The sequence below is a fragment of the Meriones unguiculatus genome, chromosome 6 (assembly GCF_030254825.1).
Source record: "Meriones unguiculatus strain TT.TT164.6M chromosome 6, Bangor_MerUng_6.1, whole genome shotgun sequence".
In the NCBI taxonomy this organism is placed as follows: Eukaryota; Metazoa; Chordata; class Mammalia; order Rodentia; family Muridae; genus Meriones; species Meriones unguiculatus.
In genome coordinates this window covers 26,590,710-26,612,802 of record NC_083354.1, presented here as the reverse complement: position 1 = coordinate 26,612,802, position 22,093 = coordinate 26,590,710, and the positions used below count along the sequence as shown (strand labels likewise).

At 41.6% G+C, this 22,093-nt stretch overlaps 1 pseudogene; it reads left to right on the top strand.

The window, feature by feature from the left end:
• Positions 1–15,628, top strand: part of LOC110542864 (baculoviral IAP repeat-containing protein 1a-like) — a 36,836-nt pseudogene extending 21,208 nt beyond the window's left edge.
• The last annotated feature ends 6,465 nt before the right edge of the window (positions 15,629–22,093 follow it).

Here is a 22,093-nt window from a genome sequence, read left to right as displayed (position 1 = left end):
CTGATGTTTGACACTGCATAAAAGTTTACAAGATCAATAGAAATCAAACCTAAATTAAAGGGCTGCTTTGCTCAAATTCTGCTGCTCGAATGAAAATTCACTTCAGTTTGGGAAGACCTTAAGTTTCAGGCCACAGATAGATGTATATCTTGTAAGTCAGCCAATCAGGCAGTAACCTGAATTTCTTTTCCTCAGGGAGAACATTTTGTGAATTCCTGGGTCAGAAGAGAATTACCTATGGTATCAGGTAAAACCTCAGGCACATTCCAAAGTCTTTGTTTGGTTCTTTCTTTTGGTGTTTCTCTCTCTCTCTCTGTCTGTATCTCAGTCTCTGTCTCTCTGTATCTCTCTCTCTCTAACTGTGTGCACACAGTGCACATATACAGGTGCTTTTGGAAGCCAGACAAGGGCATCAGATCCCTTCGAGGTGGAGAAACAGGCATTTGTGAGCTCTCTGATGTGGGTGCTGGGAACCGAACTCAGGTCCCCTAAAAAAGTAGAAAATGCTTTTAACCACTGAGCCATCTCTTCAGCCCTCATCAACTTTCTTCAAAAAATATTTTTATAAGTGATTTCTCCATCATGGAAAGACTTTGTTTTGTTTTGTGTTTTATTTTTTTATTTTTTTTTTTACTTTATGGCTGGGAGAGAGAGTTAAGCAGTTAATGTACTTGTGCTCCTGGGAAGGACTTGGGTTATGTTCCCAGCACCCTGTAGTAGCTGACAACTCTGCAAGTGTATTTCCAGAAGATCCAATACTGTCCTCTGACCTCCTTGGCTACTCTACACATGTGATACAGCCAAACACTCAGACAGAACACCTACATCAAAAATAAAAATAAGTGAATCCTTAAAAGTAAATTTTTTAAAAATTGACACCCAGCCAAGCACTGTGGCACATGCCTGTAATCCCAGCACTCAGGGAGGCAGAGGCAGGTGGATCTTTGAGTTTGAAACCTGGCTGGTCTACAAAGCAAGTCCAGGACAGACAAGTCTACACAAAGAAAATCTGTCTCTAAAACAAAGGAAAATAAAACCCAATTTACACTCAGTTATTTCCATAATGTATATGTGTATGCGTGGGTCCATGTGTGAAGGTCGGAAGCCAGAGGACAACATAGGAGTTGCTTCTCTCCTTCTGCCATGAGGGTTCCAGGGATTAATTAAAAGTTTGTCAGGCTCAGCAGCAAGCATCTGTACCGTGGAGCCATGAACTGGCTTACTGTTTAGCATAGGTGAACACAGCTAAGTGTGGTAGGGTGGGCGCTGTCATGGATGCTTCTTTAAAACAGCTAACATTTTGGATAACATGTTTTGGAAGCATTTTTGAGCATCTCTCCTGTTCCAGGCTGGCCTCAAATGCAAATGAATTTTGAAGTTTTGTTTCTCCTGCTGAGTTCTGAGACAGAGCTTCTTGGGTGCTGGTGATGGAACTGAGGACTTCCTGAAAGCTAGGAGAGCATGCTACCAACTGAGCTACATTTCCAGTCCCCCAAAACATTCTTAAGTGACATAGTGTGCTGTTAAGAAATTAAGGAATATTCACATTAAAATGATGTGACAGGCTTAAGGATATTACTCACTTGCCTAGAAAGAACAAGGTCCTTGTGTTTCATGCCAACATCCAAAGGAAAACAAAGCCTTAACGTTAGGAATCTAGCTCAGTTGTAGGGCATCCATACAGCAAGTAGGACAGGCTCTGAGTTCAGTCCCAGCAGAGGTCAGAGACATGGGAACATGGGGTAGTGGATAGGTGAAAACAGTCGTAATAGAGTAAGAATTCTATGGTCATATGAGTATGCTTCTCCCTGTATTTCCTGCTCTTGGAAGGTGGAATGAGGTATCCATGGCCAGGTAGGACTATGATAACAGGTTAGAGGCCAGTATAAGCTGAATGAGGTTACTGCCAAGTATAGAGTTCCATGCCTGTAATCCCAGCACTAATAAAGCTGAGGCAGAAATATGATGAGTTTAAGGATAGCTTAGCTTAGCCTACATGGCAAAGCATTGTGCCTCCTTCCCCAAATGAGCATGAGGGTGAAGGGATGCCTCAGATGTTATAAGTATTTGTTGTTCTTGCCAAGGACTCAGTTTCAGTTCAAAGTGTCTCCAAGGTAGTCGCTTACAACAATTTCTAACTTCATCTCGAGGGGATGTAACATCCTCTCTGTCCACCTGGGGCCCTAGCCAACCTGTGGTATACATATATGCTTCCTGTAGGCAAAACACTCAACACACATTCATAATCAAGTGAGTACACACACACACATACACATATACCAAGAGAGCGAGAGAGGGAAAGAGAGAGAGAGAGAGAGAGAGAGAGAGAGAGAGAGAGAGAGAGAGAGAGAAAGATGGCATCCTTCTCCCTGGAAACACTGTATTCTAGTAACTTGCTAAATAACAAACACAAACGGAAAAAGAAGATGCAGACAATGTTTATTCTCTTGGTCTTTGAACGCAGAGCTGTTTCTTTGGCCACATATGCAAGAGCCTACAAAAAAAGTGATATTGTCGCCATGGGGAATGGCCTGTCAAAAAGGTGTGATCATGAATTCTACCACAGCAAAAGTGGAAGAGTCTACAGTGTTACCCAGCATGCTCTTTTTTATTAAAGAAGCAAGTCATGAGCAGGATTCCTGGGAAGAGAATCACTGAAAGTATTTATCTGATTAGGAACTCTAAGGGTCAGGGATGGGCAGTAAGTGCAGGGTGCTTTCCTTACAAACACAAAGCTTTGCATTCTGTCTCCAGAAACCATGTGTCAAAGCCAGGTGTTACTGTTGTGCATTCTCAGGACTGGGGAAGCAGGGAAAGATGGAATCCTGGGGATCTTCAACCACACCAGAGAAGTGAAAGCCCCTCACATCAAGGGAGACACAGTGAAGGTTGTCCACTGACTTCCGCAGATATCTGAACAATATACCTGCACGTATACCTGCACACACGTGAACACACACAGAACTCTAAGTCCTGAGACAGCTTCCTAATATAGGTGAAGGAAATGATCAGATAAAGAAGGAAGCCAATGAAAGACACAAGTGCCAGCCTGCTCCAACCAGAGAAACATACTTGTGAGAACTAAGAAAAACAGTAGAGCAGACCAATCAGTTCATGTCAGAGGCAGTCCCTGTTCCCATTACTATGGAACCCACTTGGACACTGAACTTCCATGGGCTACATCTGTGCAGGGGTTCTAGGTTATCTCATCTCCATGCATGGTCCTTGGTTGGAGTATGAGTCACAGGAAAGACCCCTGTGCTCAGATTTTTTGGTTCTGTTGCTCTCCTTGTGGAGCTCCTGTCCTCTTCAGATCTTACTATTTCCCACTTCTCTAATAAGATTGCATGCACTCTGCCCAAGAGTTGGCCATAAGTCTCAGCATCTGCTTTGATAGTGTGCAGGGCAGAGCCTTTTAGAGGCCCTTTGTGGCAGGCTCCTAACTTGTTTTCTGTTTTCTTCTTTTTTTAATATCCATCCCCTTTGCCTTTCGGGATGGAGATTGAGCATTATAGCCAGAGTCCTCCCTCTTGATTAGTTTCTTTAGGTGTGCAGATTTTAGTAGGTGCTCTTTGATCACCTTCTCCTGAGTGCGGAGCATCCTTACCAGGCCACAGAAGAAGACAATGCAGCCACTCCTGATGAGATCTGATACACTAGGATCAGAAGGAAGGAGAGGAAGACCTCCCCTATCAGTGGACTTGGGGAAGGGCATGAGTGGGGCATGAGAAGGGGAGGGAAGGTGGGATTGGGAGACAAGGAGGGCGGGGTTCAAGGGGGGAATACAAAGTGAATAAAATGTAATTAATAAAACTTAAAAAAATATATACATAGGATACATTGTTGAAAAAAAGAGAAAAACAGAATTTATTTGCTATGACATTGTGGCTTAATAGAAGTCAAAAGTCAATAAAATAAAAAGGTTTAGACTCTAAAAATATTTTTCTGTTTAAATTAAAGTGTAGCATTCCAAATGCCAAAGAAATACTTAAAGCAAAAGGAAAAAAAAGGGGGAATCTAGGATTATGTGTGAGACTTGTCAGACCAAGGTTGGGACAGTTTAATTTTCAAGTCTTCACAGTGTAGAGAAGACCAGTGGCCCAGATCCAGGATGAGTGATCTTCCCAGTGTGGTGATCTCAAAGAGCAAGCCATCAAAATGACTGTTTTTAAGAAAGCCACAGGAGAAACGACCTTTCTCAAATCTTCACACTGACCTGAAAACTGGAATCCTGTCTTGATTTTGTTGTATCCTGATTCTAGATGACCAAAGGATAGTCATAAGTTAGACTTTAACACAGTGACCATGTACAGAAATTAATAGAATGAATGGAATACCCCAGTGTTTGCCACTCTGCTCCAGCAGTTCTAACATGGTCTTTCTTGTGCCTCTTATTTCTTCCCGCTCTTCTATCCACCCTCAATTATTCTGACACAAGTACAGATCATGACATTATTCCCACCTATACACATACCTAACTTGAACTTTGTTATCAAAGCCTGCTCTTCTCACCCACTTCTTTTCCCCAAGCTTACTGCAATGACAGCGTCTTTACTAATGAAGACTTGAGGAAGGAGACTTTTAAGGACTGGCCCCATGAGTCACCTGAGGCTGTTGAAGCTCTCATCAAAGCAGGCCTTTTCTACACAGGTCAGTCGGGGGTTTTCCCCCTTATTTGTATGTTTCTGTGTGTGAGTGTTGCCTGAAGGTAAGTATGGGTGCCACATGTCTGCCTGGTGCCCTCAGAGGATAGACAGGGTGTTGGATCCTGGAACTGGAGGTATAGTTGCCGTGTGCCAGCATGTGGTGCTGGAAACAAACCTGACTCCTTTGCAAGAGCAGCCAGTGCTCTTTATGCTGAGCATCTCTTTAGCATCTGACTCAGAATTTTGTGTCTGCCACATATCTAATCCTGGAATTGCACTTTTCTTTATTTTCGTTTGTCATAGATCTCTTTGGGGCCTCATAAGACCTTCAGTTTTCCATAGTTCCCTTGGTGCTCAGCCTCTGAGCTTGGGGATCCTGAGGTCACTTCATCTGACAGGCCTATTCCACTGGCACTAAACTCACCACCTGGTCTTAACGCATTGCCTTTTCTTGCCAGCCTTGCCTGAGTGTCACAGATGAAGCGCTCCTATTTATAGAGGAGTAGAGCAGGCAATAATGTGAGGAGAGACAGGGATTCTTCATAACATGCCTTGCATAGAGGTTTCTAAGTTTGCTCTTCCATCCTGCCCCAGATACAAGTATATTCTTCTGATTAACTCAGTAAGCAATTGCTTGTTGGTTGCCTATGTCTGTGAATGTCCCGTAAGTCATCATTGTCCAGAACAGACAGAAATCTCTGCTCTCACGGAGCTCCTACTCTAGGTCCTAATGGCAAATCTTTCAGTATGATGGTTTGGGAGAGGTTTCATCAAAGCACATGGTGCACAGGAACCTTTGGCGACTGTTGCTGACTGTTGCTGACCACCCCACTGAAGGACCAAGAGTCCTGTGTGAATTCTTGCCTCCTGTGCGTGGTATTGTCACATAATCCAACTGGAGGAGCAAGCAGGATTTCACTAGTGAAATCTGGAGTCGAATTCATGAATTGACAGGTGTATGTGCTGTTGAGCTGACCCCATCTCCTTTTCCTAGGCAAAAAGGACCTTGTCCGGTCTTTTTCCTGTGGAGGATGTATGGAGAAGTGGGAGGAAGTTGATGACCCATTAGCAGACCACACCAAGTTTTTCCCAAAGTGAGCAAAGTGAATTCTGTTAACTTTAAACTCACTTCATCTGTTATTCCCTCACTGTCCAGGTTTGTTATCTGTGGGTAGTGTCTGCTCACTCTTTGGTTCCTACTGTGAAGGGCTCATTCTTCTATCTTTATTCCTTTCCCCCCTAAAAGTGCTCTAAATTGATTTAAGTTTAATTATTAACATTTAAATATAAAGGTTTAAATAACCATCTGGACTTGAGATAGGATGCTAATAGTATCTGAATCACTTAAAATATTCCTTAAAAATGTTTTCTTAGTGTGCATTAAGACATACAATAACATTGCATATATATATATATACATTATGTTTTACATATGTTATATATATTACAGTTTACTACAATCATGCTCACCACCATCCTCCCATTACATTCTCTTATCTCTTTATAGCTCTTCTTAGTTCTATTCCTTCTAAAATCATATGTTTTGTGCCAGCCCAGGGATATATAGCAAGACTTATCTTTGCCATAAATAAATAAATAAATACAAAGATAGATAATCCATTTCATTTTGAAGTTAAAGAGTTACAGCAGTGGTCACTTTTTTCTTTTCCTTTTTCTTTTTTAAAGTATTTGACTTTTGGGTGTTTTGTCTGCATGTATATATGTGCACTGCTTGCATGCCTGGTGTCCACAGAGGTCAGAACGAGGGCATCAAATATCCTAGAACTGAGTTACAGGAGGCTGTGAACTGCCTGATATGGGTTTTGGGAAGCAAGCCTGAGTCCTCCCAGGAGTAGTGACTGTTCTCCCACTGAGACATTTTCAGGCCTCACTTTTTTTCTTTTTTCTTTAGGAGTATGTAGAAAATAGTTGAGAATGTCAGGGTCTTCTTCTTCTTAAACCCTGTGTGGCAAGTTGGGAGACATTTTGGTTGTACTTAAAACTTGTTCTAGAATCTATCAACAAACTTTGTTTTATTATAATTAAAACTAGCATACGTAATGCGTATCTACTGTACTTACATATCTGGTTGAAAGGACAATAACAATAAAGCTTAGGAGCTGAGTGCTAAAGTCAAGATGTCAAGGTCTCTCAATGCCTCAGAGGCCACCTTGCCACTCTCTTGTCCTGAGGATGCTGCCCTCCTCATCCAGGGGCAAACACAGTCCTGATTTTCAGTTCACAGTCCTTTTACCAAACAAAAGCACACACACATCTACATGAACCTTCAACTTTGCCTGTTCTTCTTCAGTTGTTTGTTGCTTCTTTTTATTTTAGTTCTATGTCTGTTGTGTGTGTGTGGAAGGGGACAGAAGGTTGAATCCAGAATGTCATGAGTGAGAAGCAGCACTTTGCCACTGAACTACTGCTCCAGCCCTCACATTGTTTAAGACAGAATCCTAGTATGTCTACAGAGTGAGTCCCAGGAATCCAGGGCTACCCAGAGAAAACCTGTTTCAGAAAAAAAAAATTAAAAAATTTACTGTGTAGCTGATCTTGATTTGCAGTATAGCTCAGATTTCCCTTGAATTCACATCTTCTTGCCTTACTCTCATGATGCACAGCCATGTGCTACCATAATTGATTGGCTTGCCTGCTATGTTTGTTGGGGGGGCCGGTCAGCTGGTAGAGGAGTGTTTGAGACAGAGTGCCAGATAACTCGGGATGGCCTCGAACTCAGTGTTTAGGGAGGATGGCCTTAAACTCTTATCCTGCCGCCTCCCCCTCCCAAGTGCTGGATGACAGGCATGTTCCAACACACCCAAGTTTTGTTTTGTTTTACTTTATTCATTTTTATTTTATACATTGGTGTTTTGTCTGCATGTGTGAGGAAGTCAGATCCCATGGAGCAGGAGTTATAGACAGTTGTGAGCTGCCCTGTGGGTGCTGAGAATTGAGCTCTGGCTTTCTGGAAGGGCAGCCAGAGCTCTTGAACACTGAGCCATCTCTTTAGCCCCAGCTTTTGTTTAAATAGACAACAGCAATTTGTAAACTTACAATTGGCAACAATGACCATATCCTTTCTTCCAAGTGTCTTTCTGGGACACCCCAGGGCTCTCAGTTGCTAATGGGAGTCTGGAATAAACATAAATTCAGACCTTAACAAGAACAGAATTCCAGAGACTTACAACAAGGTCAAAGTGGAGACAGTGAGTGACAGGGTGTGCTCATTCCTGAGGGTACACTTCCTCCTCCCAAACTCAGGGGCCATTGTAGAAGAGGGGCCCAAGGGGTCAGAAGAGCCAGAGGCTGTAGAGGACAGCTTGGTTTTGTCTTGTTTTGTGCATAGCAGGTTCCTTCCCTCAGGAACTCACAGTTGCTGTGGTTGCCTATCCATACAAGCCTGCCCCAAATCCAGCCAAGCCAAGCCCCACCTGTAGGAGGGGAGCTGTTGACACTTGTTCAACCAGTGGGCCTTGAGGTTTCCTGAGCTCTGCTGGATGGCCCCGTGTCCAGTCACCCATGAGCATCACTAATTGAATTCAGTTAAAAGAGGATATGAAGCTGGGAGGCGACCTGACTTTAGGAGGAGTCTGGGGAAACTGAAGAAAGGCAGTGGGGGTTGATATAATCCACATACATTGTATACACATCTGTGATTTCCAAAGAATAAAATACTTTTTAAAAAAGAAAAGGCTTCCAAACTGTGGCTCAGAAAGCTCTGCCACTTTGATCAGGGCTTATAGATGAACGAGAGCAACAGAGAGTGGTGTGCAGAGGAGATAATTGGCGAGGGAGAGAGGAGTGAGTCAGGAGAGGTGCTCAGGGGAATTTTGCAGTTCTGATTCACTAGGAATGAGATTGCTTCTTTATTACACAGGTTTCAGAGAACAAAGACAGACTAATGACATACTAACATGTCCAAGAAGTACAGAAGATTTGTTTGATTTTTCATTACGAAGTGTTACAACTTCAGTCATGATTAGAAAATATAAACAGAGCAAATTTATCTTTATTATAAGCCTTATAACTCCAAAGCAAACTCTAAAGATTGTCTTATCCAAAGCAAACACATTTCTTATATAACATCCTGCTTTTAGGCTGGTGGTATTTGTAGATTTAAGGCACTCCAGACAAACAGAAAACACCTGAACTTTCTTTTTAATGAAGAACAAATATTAATACACAACTCCTTTTACGACTTGTGTCATCATCTACACTATAAAGTAGGAACACCTTATTTTAGTCAATCTGTCTTATTTACTCAGTTCTCTTCCTCCAGGGGTGTACCCTGTATGACCCCCTATCTGTAAACTACATTTTCAGAGAGTTCTAAGCGTATTGTAAAGGGATGCCTTGAATCTGTTACCTGGTTTTCTGACCAGTCAGAGCTTGTCAGCTGTGTTTGTTTCCCCTGTACCAATTATACTGTTTGAGTTTGCTTAAGGGCAGATATCCACAAAAGATTCCTGTAGTAACGGCTTCATGAAATAATTTCTAGCTTACATGCTAATCTGTGCTCAGTGATCTCCAAAGCATAAGGAAACCTTCAAAACAGTGGCCAGATAATGTTATTTTTCATGAAAGGAAATAACTCAGACATAATTTTCTTGGGAAAAGACAGAAAAAATCATAATGCAGAAAGGATTCCTCCCCCCAAATAAAATGCATAGATCCTAAAAACTTACAAAAGAGGGAAAGAATGAAATGATTGCAGCATTTGGCTCTTCTTTGCTAGAGCTGTGTCAAACAGCTGTGCAGGCTTCATGGCTTTTGCTGTTTCCAATGGATATGGCTGTGCCATCAGATGCTCCCAGAGCCTTGGTGTGAGGTTGACATAGACGTCTCATGTATGGCTGAACACTCAATAACCAATTATTCTCTGTACTACAGTGAGAAACTTATGTAGCCAAGGATCAAAGCAGCAGCATTCGTTGCATAGGAACATAAATATTTAGAAGGAATTTTGACAGGATGTCCATTAAGCCAGATAGCATTCCTAGACCCTTCCCTGCTAAGACCTTTACAGTGTTTCTGGGTCATGTGCTTTTCACCAGATCTAATTTAGGTTTTTGTTTTCTTTCTTTTTGCCTTTTTGAAATAGGGTCTCACTGTGTTGCCCTTTCTGTTCTGACTTTGCTATGTAAATCGGTCTGGCCATTGACCCAGAGATCCACCTGTCTTTGACACCCAAGTGCTGAGATTTACAAGCCTACACCACCACACCAAGATTGACCAGGTTCAGAGCATCTGTGAAACAGCTTCAAGTCCAATTCAAAAGCAGTTGGTTATCCCCAAAGATTCAGGGCACTCTTCACCGTTGGCCTCATCTTGTCTGGCATGATGGTGATGTTGTAGAATGCAGGTGGCCTTCCTCCCTCAGCAGACTGAAAAACCTCTTCCAGTACTGTGACAGGGAGACAGCAGGGAGGAAATTCTGAGTCAGCTCCTCTCTATCCTGAAAGCAACATGCTCTGTGTATTCAGAAATAGGTCTGTAGTTCTGTCCAACTTATTTTGTGAGACAGGTCTCTCATTAAGCCTGGAGCTGGCCAATGAGACTTACTGGCTGGTTAGTGAGCCCCTACAGTCTTCCTGTCTCTCCTTCTCTGGCACTAAGATTACACTGTCCCTATTGCCTGGCTATTACACAGGTGCTGGAGCTCTGAACCCAGTCTCCATGTTTGCCCAGCAAGCATTTGCCAACTGTACCATCTCTAAGCTCTGGATATCTAACTTAAAATTTTATTTGTGTGATATCTATGTTTTTATACTTAATGTGAATTTCATGTAGTTGGCACACTCAGATCTTATGGGTTTGTTTCTGACAGTTTGACAAGAGTTGAAATGGTTAAAAATTACTGTTAACTAAATTCTTAATTGTACACTTTGTTTAGTATCTTTTAATGTCCTTTGTTGTTCTTTTTCCATGACTCTATAGAGTTTTCTCATATTTTAATCTGTGAATTTTTATTTATTTTTACCTTGTTCACTTAGGTAATGTGTGTTTGTGTGTGCAATGTGTGTTCTACATGGGGCCAAAGGGAGACAGGGAGTCTCCTCTCCTTTATGTCACCCTCTTGTTCCCTTGAAGCAGGGTCTCTCTCTGAACCTGTTAGCATCCAGCGAGCCCTAGTTATCCTCTTGCCTCTGCACCCACAGTGCTGTGTCACTATCTTCTATTCTTTCTGATTATTTTAGCTGGTTTCACGGACAGGAACTAGCTCTGTTCACACCCCAACACACTCCCCCAATATCCTCACCATTACTTTACAAACCACATGCATCGTTATTAGGACCCAGAGACTGAAGGTTTTACAGGATGCAAGACTGACAGAGTCACTGAAAATGTTCACTTTCTATTTCACTCCTGGTCCTGAATCTTCATGTTCTCCATAAAGCTAATACAGTCAGTTAACTGCATGGAACCATTTCATGACTTTTATCTTCTTTGCATAGTTGTGTATTTCTTCAAAACCTGAAGTCCTCTGCAGAAGTGATTCCAGCCCTTGAGAGCCACCATGCACTTCTGGAAGCCATGGTAATGAGCCCTGCCTCTTCTCTGACTCAGCAACACATGATTGTGGGGTTGAGCTGTGATTGTCAACTGTAAATGTATCATAATTAGATAGAGTCCACGAGAATCTAAGAAGCAACTGTCACATGACAGCTATATATGGGGCTTCACAGTGAACAGTGAGCCCTTCTCCCAGAAGATTCAGATGCTTGAGACCCTTTTAGACTTGACTTGATTAAAACGTAGACTAAACAGTCCATCTGCCCTTTTCCTGCAGGGCAGTAGGCTAGACTTTCTGCTAGAACTTTAGAACCTTAAACAAATGTGTCATTTTCCTTAGTTGGACTTTTGCTTGAGACAGATTTTCAGATTTTCAGCTTAGGCTGATCTTGAATTTTCTGTGTAGCCAAACCTGACCTGGAACTTCTGATCTCTGCCTTGGCCTTAAAAATGCTATGGTTCCAACTGTCTGCACCTATGTCTAGCTGATTTGACTTTTGATGTTGTTTCTTGTATTTAAACCAAGACCCTTTTGTGCTAGGCAAGCACTCTAGGACTGAGACATATTTCTGACCCATGAATGTGCTTTGTGAACCAAACCAAATGCCAAGTAGTAAACCAGGAAATGAATTTTTGCAACATAAGACACAACTACGAATTCAATGGGCATACCAACTGCTGCAGGCTGTAGTTGTTTGGTAGGTGTGCTATTATTGCCTTCTCACAAAGGAAAAGCAAATCTGGGAATCATGGCTCATGTCTACAATATAGCATTCTGGAAGCTGAGGCAAGGAGATGGCTGTGAGTTCAAGATCAGCCTGGATTATACTATAAAACCCCATCTCTGAAAACAAAACAAAACAAAAAACCCGACAGCAAACAAATCGGAAAAAAAAAATGAAGAAAAAAGGTTGAAAACTGAAAAGATAATCAACTCTGGGTTGAAGTGATATGTGTACAGTATTTGCGAATTTCAAAATGACATTGCAAGGGCTAGAAATGTTGTTCAGTTGGTAAGATACATGCCACATACAGAGTGAAATCTAGAAGACATTGGGTTCTCAATGATAACATAATGTCTCACTATCATGCAAATTTTAATTTAATAAAGAATTTCTCTTTCAAAGGAAATCACAAGTGAAAGCAATCACGAGGACCCAGTTCAAACCACCAAGGCCGGTAAGAACGTGAAAGCACATGGGATTCTGTGTATGTGTATGTGGGCTTTGGACAGGAAAGTGTGTTTATAATTGTCCAAGGAGCTCCTAGAGGAGAGCACTGAGGTGAAGGGAGCTATGGGTGAGAGAGCGCTCCTGTGGCATCTTGAGAGTGAATGCAGGACTACAGACAGCAGTCCTCATGCCAGATCAAAAGCAGCCAGTGTTAAGGGCATCATGCAGCCGGCTGGTCTCCTGAGATCCTAAAGGGAAATTAGGGTGCCAGGATATCCAAGTCCCTGTCAAATGAGAAGCCTTAGACATAGTACCCCACATTCTGATGCTATGGAAAGATCTGAGAGGGTCTTAGGGTATGGAGGGGGGTCATGGGAAGGAGAGGAGAGTCCTAATCCACTCTTAGCAGACAAGCAAAGCAATCAAAGAGGTGTGAAGGTACATCTTCCTCTGCCTCCCTTCTCTCCACAGGCTTGGCTCTGAGGGATGCCCAGTGGTATCAAGAGGCAAAGAGTCTGAGTGAGCAGCTGCAAGGCGCCTACACCAAAGCCAATTTCCGCCACATGAATTTGCCAGATGTGTGCTCTAGCCAAGGCACTGACCACTTGCTTGGCTGTGATGTGTCCATCATTGCAAAACACATCAGCAGGCCAGTGCAAGGGCCCCTGACAATCCCAGAGGTCTCCGCTAATCTCAGCTCAGTCATGTGTGTGGAGGGGGAAGCTGGCAGTGGGAAGACAACCTTCCTGAAGAAAATAGCTTTTCTCTGAGCATCAGGGTGCTGTCCCCTTTTGAACAGGTTCCAGCTGGTCTTCTACCTCTCCCTTAGTTCCACCAGACCAGACCAGGGTCTGGCCAGCATCATCTGTGCCCAACTTCTAGAGGTAGGAGGCTGTGTTAATGAAGCATGCCTAAGCAGCAGCATCCAGCAGTTAAAACACCAGGTGCTGTTCCTGTTGGATGACTATAATGGGATGGACTCACTCCCCAAGTCCTAGAGACACTGATTACAAAAAACTACTTGTCACGAACCTGCTTATTGATCGCTGTCCATACAAACAGAGCCAGGTCCATCTGTCCATACCTAGATACAATTTTAGAGATCAAAGAATTTCCTTTCTATAATACAGTCTCTGTGTTACAGAAGGTCTTCTCACAGAGTATAACACTTCTGCAAGAATTTATCGTTTATTTCGGAAAGAATGAGGATTTACGGGGAATTCACAAAACTCCTCTCTTCGTAGCAGCAGTTTGTACTGACTGGTTTCAAAATCCTTCTGACCAGCCCTTTCATGATGTGGCAGTTTTCAAGTCCTATATGAAGTACTTGTCCTTAAAGTACAAAGCTGCAGCTGAAGCCCTCAAGGCCACTGTGTCCTCATGTGGGCAGCTGGCCCACATGAGAGGGCGTTTTTCTTCATGCTTTGAGTTCAACAATGATGACCTCACAGAGGCTGGAGTGGATGAAGATGAAGACCTGACCACCTGCTTGATGAGCAAATTCACCACCCAGAGACTGAGACCAGTCTACCGGTTTTTAAGTCCTCTCTTCCAAGAATTTCTTGCTGCCATGAGGCTGACTGAACTCCTGGGTTCAGACAGGCAGGAAGACCAAGATCTGGGAGAGACAAATTAACTCACCCTTGAAGGCTCTGACCACCTACAACAACTTTTTGAAGTATGTCTTCAGCCACCCTTCATCAAAGGCAGGGCCAGAAGTTGTGTCTCATTTGCTTCAGTTGGTGGATGAGAAAGAGTCCCTGGAGAACATGTCTGAAGAAGAGGATCATGTAAAGCATGGACCAGAACCTTCTTTTATAACACAGTCAATTAAAGAATTGTGGCAGTTTTCTCCTGAAGCTTTGTCTTCAAATTTTTCAGAAAATTTATTGAGACTTGCTCTAAACTTTGCTTATGAAAGCAACACAGTTTCTGCATGTTCTCCATTGATTTTGCAATTCCTTCGAGAAAGAAAACTGGCTTTAAAAGTATTGAATTTCCAGTACTTTAGGGACCACCCAGAAAGCCTATTACTGTTGGCAAGTATAAAAGTCTCCATGAATGGAAATAAAATGTCACCTAATGTAGGTTATTCAGTCATGAAAAACTGTTATGAAACATTACAGCCACCAAGTATACATGAGGACTATGCATCTGCCTTTGAACATATGAAGCAATGGGCGGAAAATTTAGCTAAAAATCAAGAGAATGTATACAGTTTTTTCAATAACATGAATAACCAACGCAGCCATCTACCAAAAATAAATTCTGGGTATTGGAAACTCTCACCCAAGCCACACAAGATCCCTAGGTTGGAAGTTGCAGTGGCTGACATGGGCCCAGTAGACCAAGCACTGCTTGGGGTCCTAATGGAAGTCTTCTCAGCTTCACAGAATATTGAGCTCTGCTTGTCCAACAGCAATGGCTTTCTTGAAAGCATCCGCCCAGCTCTGGAGCGGAATAAGACCTCTGTCACCAAGTGTTCCATGTGCAGGCTGGAGCTCAGCACAGCAGAACAGGAGCTGCTTCTCACCCTGCCTGCCCTCCAGTCTCTTGAGGTCTCAGGGACGAACCAGTTACCAGGTATCCCTGTGCTTTCACAAGCAGTCTGGCTGACTCTGTGGTTTCTCATCGTTAGTGTTAGATGAGTGAAACTTCGCAGACACAAGCCATGGATGTGCCTCGATAGGAGAGATCTGAATACTCTCATTGTTTGAGGCAGTGTATAAGGTCCTGAATCCTAGAATGGGTTTCAAGTAACTCAGAGAACACTAGGAAAATATTGCCACCATAGTTTCATCTCTCAAGGTCCTCAGAAGGGTGCTTGAGTAGCTTGTTGTTGGTTAATGGGGCATTGTGTGTCAGATGATGCTGGAGAGCCTTCTGTTCTCTCGCTGCCCAGAGGAGGAAATGGCTTCTCCACAGAAGACATTTAATCTGCATAAATAATAATTATGTCTTCTTCTAAGCGCTGTTTGATAGTTTTCAGGATAGACTTTATAATGATGTCTTTTAAAATATATTTATTTAATTGTCTGTGTTCCTGTGCTTGTATGTTTAGTTGCCCTCAGAGGTAAGAAGAGAGTGTCAGATCTTTTGGAGCTGTGGTTACAGGTTGTTCCAGCTGCATAATGTGGGTGTTGGGAACCTAACTGTGGTCCTCTGCAGAACAGCAGGAGCTCTTAGTTGCTGAGCCATCTTTTCAGCTCCTAGACTTTACTATCTTTCAGTCAGTTAATTTCTCAGTCTTTATACCATGGCAAATATTTAATTTTTAATTTTTGTTATTGTTAGTAGCAGAACTTTGATTTTTTTTAGCAGCATGCTATATGCTCAAGTATTCTTTGCTCTGTCTGTATAGTCCTTTTTCTTTTTTTTTAACTTTTTTAAAGACTTTTTTATTCTTTTTAATAATTTATTTAATTTTTATTTTATGTGCATTTGATGTGATGATGTCAGATCCCTTGAAATTGGCATCACAAACAGCTGTGAACTACCATATGGGTGTTGGGAATTGAACCCTGGTCCTTTGGAAGAGCAGAAAGCACTCTTAACCACTGAGCCTTCTCTCCAGCCCTGTCCTTTTTCTTTTTAAGAATTACTTTTGAAACTATAAAATATATCATGTCCTTTTTTCCTATCTTCCATCCAAGCCATTCCATATACCCGTCCTTGCTCTCTTTCAGATTCATGGCATGTTTTTAAAATTAGTTGTTGATATTGATATTGACATATATACATACATGCGTGTATATATATTTCTAATATACTTGTATACTAATTATGTGTATACATTTCTCAATACTTAAATACCGGATCAGTCTGAATACTACTACTTGTATATATGACTTAAGGGCTGACCATTTGTTAGTACATAACCAACTGGCATGCTCTTCCCTGGGAAGACTGGTTTTCCCATCATTAGCATCCCTTAGGTTTTTATAGTTCTTTGTGTAGGGTTGAGGCCTCCTGAGCTTTCAATCTTTCTTTTTCCTTTTTATTTCTTTTTTCCTTCCTTCTTTTTCTCTCTCTGTTTATTTTGTTTGCCTGTTTTATTGTTTTTACTGACATTTATTTCATTATATTTTTCACAATGTCATACATGAGTGCTGTATTTACATACTTTCTATGCCATGCTCTCTTCCCTCCAACACCTACTGTTGTTCCCCAGTTCCCTGTCAACCTAGTCTACATATCTGTATATATAAACACATATATAAATACAAACTGCTGAGTTTGTATTTATTAGTGTTGCTTTTATACGTATGTGCTCAGGGCTGACCGCTTGGGATTGGATAACCTGCTGGGCATTGTCTGTGGAGAAGCTGAGTCCCCCCTCAGCGTCCACTAAGCACACATAGCTCTTCATCTAGGGGTGGGACTACCCATATTGTGGTGGGCTCCACATGGTAGCTTGTTCTCTAGATTTTGTCCAGTTGTGGACTTCTGTTATAGTCTCTGTCTTCTATGAAAAAGAAGCTTCTTTGACAGGTGATGGTGGCATACACCTTTAATCCCAACACTTGGGAGGCAGAGGCAGACAGAGTTCTGTGAATCTGAGACAGTCTGGTCCACAGAGTGAGTTCCAGGACAGCCAGGGTTATGCATTGAAACCCTGTCTCCAAAACCACACACACACACACACACAAATAAAAGGAAAATAAAAAGAAAAAGAAAGAAGAAGCTTCTTTGATTTCTTTGATGCAGATCGACAGCTATACTTATCTGTGAATATAAGGACAAGTATTCAGAATGCAGGTAGAAATTACACTTGCTTAGCAAATGGTAAGAGTAGGCTGTCTTTCAGGGTCCATGACCTTACCAGCCACAGGAAGTTAGCTTGGTTTATGGTAGCAGGCATGAATTTACTATTCCTGAGCAGCCTTTACATTTTATTGGGTAGGTGTTGGTTACCTCCAAGATAAAAAAAAGCCATTAATATACCATAGGATATACCATCCATGCTGGTCGTTGTTATGGTTCATAGGCTTTGTGGCTGGGTAGGATGGTGAATTGCTTTTCTCCCTTGACAGCTTTCATAGCACCTTTGGGTACTGTGAGAGTTAATCTTGTTTGTTTGTTTGTTTGTTTGTTTTCTTTGTCTTAAACAGTGGTAAAAGAATGGTCTCAGAACTGTTTGTCTCAATTTGCAATTTAAGTTTAATAGTAAAATACTGGTTAATGATAACAATGCATCCTAAAACCTTCAGAAGAAAAGAAGAATGTTTCCTGGACCTTTGTGTGTATGTGGCAGTTTTAAGTTATTAGTTTTCAAAATCAGTACTTTTTAATGGACACAACTTGACCAAAAATCTGTCACAGAATTTTGAGACCCATTAAAACAAGTTAAATGAGAAAAGAGAGAGAGAGAGAGAGTTAGTCTTTAGGGAAGAGGCTTCCAAGGACAGTTCTAGATTCTTTCATGTCTTGAGCTTGAAGTATGTGGTGTCTTGAGTAATAGGATCCTGTCATCAAATTCTGAGACAACCAAAGGAAACAGCAAAAGCCTATGTTATATTGGAGGGGAGGGTCTCCTGACCACAATGCAAAGAGAAATTTTTATACCTTGCACTTGGACTTTAATTTTTTCATGGCATTTTCACCTCCGGTGGCATAACTTTACTTCAGTTATGTTTATATGTACACCTATACTTACATATATTATATGTGCATTTTTAGGTAAACATTAAATACGACTTTTTCCTGGTTTTTGAAAATGTGCCTCCTGTTTTTGGTTTTGGTTTTTAAATAGTGTCTTTGCTTGCGCAGGTTAGATTTAAACTCACTATGTGCTGGATAGTGCTGCTTCTACATATCTCATCCTTGAAAAAAAATTTTAATGTGATGAAAAATATCCACTCACAGATTCCAAAAGAGCTGATTGACTCTCATGCAACAGGTAGACAAAGCAGGGTATGAATGTAGCTTAGCTGGTAGAATGTTGATATGCCATAAACATGCATTGTATAACATTAACATTCGTAAGATCTTGGGTTGAATTCCCAGCACTGTGCAAACTGAGCAAGGTTGTTCATGTTTGTATTCTCAATACATGTTAAGTGGTGGCAGAAGAAATTCATGGGCAGCCTCAGCTACATACTAAATTTAAGGTCTTGTCCAGTGGTTAGCATACCACAATCCAGAGTCGCAGTCATCTGTCGTTATGCTCAAATCTTCTCAGAGACCATGGAGTCTGCCTGGATTTTGGGATCTTTTGCCACAATAAATTTAAACATATTAAAGTGTCATATTCATCAGATCTCTGACAAGTTTGAGGGCCAGCATATTTGAGTTACTCTTTGTCTATCTTTATCATCTGCTCTAAATTGTATCCTATAAAACAGAATGCTCTAATCTCTAATTCTGGCATATTCCTTAGATGCATGTTTTAGGACTATATTTCAAGTAGATATACATAGGCAAACTTCATACTTACCCACCCTAGGCTTAATCTTAAAAAACCATAACCAATGAGAATAGGTAAAGCTCAATCTTGTACTCAACTGCAGTCCTTAGCAAAACTTTGAATCTCTTTTTTCTGAACTAAAATCAAAGCAAAATTAGACACAGTTCATAAAAGGGCTAGCTAATCTTGATCCCACCATATTGCATTAAAACTGAACATCAAAAACCTTGAAGGACAAAAGTTGCAGTTAGCACTAATCAGGGAACTAAACATAGCTGGTAGCCCTAAATAAAGATGGGGGCAAAACCTGTAACTTTTTTTCATTATGGGCCACTGCTCTAGCCACACTGGTCTGTTTGATAACTACTTTGGGGGCAAGGCTGTTGGTATTTCAGCAGTGTCCCCTCTTATAAAATTGGAAACTCAATCCCTGTGATGTGCTGTACTTGGACAGTGGGCACAGCTTGTGATTGTTCTTGATTACACATATCAATAGCTTCCACAGAAGCCTCTACCATTTCACCCCTTATTTGAGCATTGGCTGTCTCTGGGATTACAGGCATATTAATTTGAGTACCCCATTCTTGTAAAAGATCTCTTCCCCACAAATGTATGGGTATGTCAGCCACATTAGGTATCAATTCCCTGGTTGCCATTCTGGTCCCACATATTTTAATCTACTGTACAACACTCTGTCTTACTAGAGACAATTTACCAATTCCTATAAATGGTGTAGAAATCTTCTGAAGTGGCCGTTCTTGTTTCCAAGACTTTTGATGTCAGCTCTTGTATCTATCAAACCTTACATCTCAACATCATTCATTTGTACTATGAACCACTGATGCCAGAGCACATGTCTCTTTAGTATTCCCAAAGGCACCTGTTCTTTCTATGGGATCGACTTTGCCCTTGACATAAAGATATAGTAACAGCTGAGCAATTCTACCCCCTGCATTAATTGGCACCTCCTGTTTTACATGTCATGATTGTATATTCTTCCTTACACTCCCCATCTACAAGAACTGGATGTACAATAAATCCTTCAGAAGTTAATCCACTTCTTCCCAAGATCATCCTTTCTGTCCCTGAAAGAAAATGACCATAAACACCAATGGTTATTTTGTAACATGCAAATCTTGCTGAAAGGGTAAGAAGGGTATTTGTGCCCAGAACCAAAGCCCTGCTGGATTTAGCATGGGTGAGATCAGCAATTTTCCATTTTGATCTTCCTCCTGCTTGTCATCTCCTGGCTGACCATAGCAGGAGAGCTCCTATATTTTGCTGTGGGGCCTCGAGCTGACAGGCCCCTCTGACTGTTTAATGGTGGCAAGAGGTGACCTTCTGAATGCCATTTAGATATACACTCATTACTCCAATGCTTTCCATTCTTACAATACCTACAAATTCCAGCGAATCTGGCAATTGAACGTTGTAGCCAGAAGCAGCTTCTTCCCCTTATGAGTGAAGCTTCTAGCCTCATGATTTCTTTGCAAAGTCACCAAATTCACCACAATTAAAGCGCCAGTCATTTTGATTTTTGAGACTTTTAGCTATGGCTTGTCCTATGATACTGGCATGATGCTCCTGAGAGGCAATGCCAGTGGTCTCTCTTAACATCTGTCTCTTTGGGCCCCTCAGTCTTTTAATGGTCTAAGTTCTCTGTTACATTTAGTATTTGCATTCTCAAAAGCCATGATCTGTGTCAACACCTGTCTGGTCTCAGGGTCTGGTTTGGCTCAATTTCAAGCTGAACCCAATCTCTGTAAGAAGTTGAAGGCTTCTTCGGGGCCTTGAATTACCTTAGTAAATGAGGAGGTTCTTTTTGCCAGGCTCCTCTACCATATCCCATGCTCTTACTGCTGCAAAATGGCATTGTTCAATCACTACATCTTCAGATTTGATTTGTTTTCATAAGTCAGCATAATGCCCTTCAACAAACAGTTGATCCTTACCAACATTTGACCCCTTTCTTATATTTTGTTGTTCTATTTTTGTGGCTTCATTCCTTCACAACAATTATAATTTTATCTACTGACCAGCTTTTAATAGAGCTAAAACCAACCCTTTCCACTTTTGGTGAATAAGTCTATTTTTCATAGTCTAGTTATTTAACACTTATTTAACCAAATTTAAATGCATTCCATACCATATGATAGACTTTTAAAGTTTCTTTTCATCTAACACTTCTACTGGACTCCATGTCATGTCATTGTCAGCCTCACGACCATCATTATCAGGCATATGTTGCACAAAGACTGGGAAAGCTGAAGCTCCCTTTGTAGCCACAGATACTTCCTGTAGTGGAGCCCTTGGGACCAGAGCTCTTTCGGCTTGCTGGGCTTCCAGTTCTTCCCTTCCCCCTTGGAGTACTCTGAACACCTGCCTCATGGAGCATGGCAGAGCAGCAATAGAGGGTAAACTCCCATTTTTCAGTAGCACTTTTTGCTTTCCAAGAGCTTCAGTCTCTACCCATAAACTTTCCGATTGAAACACCAAGTCTGTAATCCTTTCCAGAACAAGAGAACTGAGTGACACCTTTGTTCTTCCTATCTCATCCGTAATTTTTTAATCTTCTAAAAAACAGATTATAGGAAGAAAACAAAACAACAACAGAAAATTTCACCTGGGAACATTTCAGGAGAGAACCTGACATCAGCCACTGCTATAAAACTTTCAGTGCCATCTTGAAACATTGCATTCACTCTTTCATAACTTGCCATTTTCTGTGTACAGCTCCAAAACCAAGTTCCCCATTATTCTTAAGCCATGCCTGGGTGTCACTTGTTAGCCCTTTTTATCTTAAATGATGTTGGGCACCACCTGTGACAAAATGCCACCTGTACAAGTCTTTTCAAAACTCTACTTTATTTGGGGTGCTTAGGCCTCTACCTCCCTTCCACTAACCCCCCAACTCTATGTAAAAGATAGAAGAGGTTAGTGAGGAGCAGGGGTCCAGACCCCTTTACTTTTCCCTGATAAAATCAAGGAGTTCTTTTAGGGCTCTGTAGAAATCTTTGTCAACTGTAGACACAGCTACAGGCTCTTCCATGCTGCTGTGCCCAGAAGATTTTTCTCAGTCTGTCTGCTCCAAACTGCAACACCACCTCTGGTCTCTCCAAATGGCTACAAGCCACATGCCAATACTAAATGTCGAACTGTCTCTTTTTTGGCCTCAGTTATACTCAGAGTCCTAGACCATGCCACTTTTATGCCCCACAAGGAAGGCTATTAGCAACTGGCAAAGATGGTGCCCTACCCATGACATATAAAAGGTATGGACAAACTATAGCCCAACTGAAATCTCACACTTCAGATTAAAACAAAAGTATAGTAACATAACATACAAAGACACC